General features: G+C 37.0%; 1 protein-coding gene across 1 annotated transcript in view; it reads left to right on the top strand.

Moving 5' to 3' along the window:
* Nucleotides 1-632: 632 nt before the first annotated feature.
* The window catches only part of LOC107551918 (acidic leucine-rich nuclear phosphoprotein 32-related protein-like), a 15,279-nt gene continuing 14,645 nt past the window's right edge, over nt 633-1,266 (top strand). Inside the window, exon 1 of the mRNA XM_016233698.1 lies at nt 633-885. The gene's annotated coding sequence lies outside the window, so the exon portion shown is untranslated. The remainder of the gene's footprint in view (nt 886-1,266) is intronic.

The following is a 1,266-nucleotide window of genomic DNA, read 5'->3' as shown; positions in this document are numbered from 1 at the left end:
ACAGCATTCATGAAATCGCAAGTCATTTGTAACATTATAAATGTGTTTACTGTAACTTTTATAAAATTGCACTTTTGCAAAAGTGCAAATTTCTTAAAAAGTATAATAATTTCACGATTCCACAAATCCCTTATTCCACTATAATCGCCTGTATGTATGATGGATGTATAAAACTATTTAGCTATTTTAAATAACTCATGCAAGGTTTATTTCTCTGTATAACTGGGGTTTAAAAGTACCGTTTATACAGCTGTCATTGCTATACAGCATTCATGAAATCGCAAGTCATTTGTAACATTATAAATGTGTTTACTGTAACTTTTATAAAATTGCACTTTTGCAAAAGTGCAAATTTCTTAAAAAGTATAATAATTTCACGATTCCACAAATCCCTTATTCCACTATAATCGACTGTATGTATGATGGATGTATAAAACTATTTAGCTATTTTAAATAACTCATGCAAGGTTTATTTCTCTGTATAACTGGGGTTTAAAAGTACCGTAAAATTAAGACTGTTATTCCTGTGATGGCAAAGTTGAATTTTCAGCTGCTATTACTCCAGTCTTCAGTGTCACGTGATCCTTCAGAAATCATTCTAATATCAAATATTATCAGTGTTGAAGACTTTATCTGTCAATGTGACAGACTGAAGAGTGCAGAAGAAGTTGAGATTTGAAGTATCAAGCCAGCTGGAAGCTGCATTAAAGCAAAGTGCGTGGAAGGAACATGTTAGGTTGTGTGTGAACATTCTGAAAAGGTGTTTTAACTATACTTCAAGTCTGTGATATTTTCTGCTTTCAGGAGAAACGTCGGATCCAGGAGGAACAGGAGCGAGCCAGGAGAGAGATTGAGGATGAGAGACTGAGACTTCAGCAGCTGAAGGTGTGACCTCTCACACACACGCACACACTTGCCTGCACGACTGGTGACCCTGTTTTGCAGCAGGACACATCAGGTCCCTTTGTGTTAAGTAGGTTTATCATGGAGTGGAATTTCACAAATGTAGGCCTATTTGCACACACATACACCAGTCACCAGTGCCACATGTAAAAAACACACACACACACACCCTTCTTGAGAATTGAAATGTTATCCTGGAAGATTTCATGCTTTCTCTGACATGTGTGTGTACATTCTCTCTCTCTCGCTCCCCCCATTGTTTCCATAAATTTTCCAGATTGGCATTCCCTCTTCCTATTCCTTTGTGTTCCTACTCTGTTGGTTCCAAGACAAATTTTTCATACACTGTGTGTCTGTGTGTGT

This window comes from Sinocyclocheilus grahami, unplaced genomic scaffold (genome assembly GCF_001515645.1).
Source record: "Sinocyclocheilus grahami isolate Dianchi unplaced genomic scaffold, SAMN03320097.WGS_v1.1 scaffold437.1, whole genome shotgun sequence".
Taxonomy (NCBI): domain Eukaryota; kingdom Metazoa; phylum Chordata; class Actinopteri; order Cypriniformes; family Cyprinidae; genus Sinocyclocheilus; species Sinocyclocheilus grahami.
Note: the sequence above shows the minus strand (reverse complement) of the source record. Positions and strands in the feature narration are given on the sequence as shown.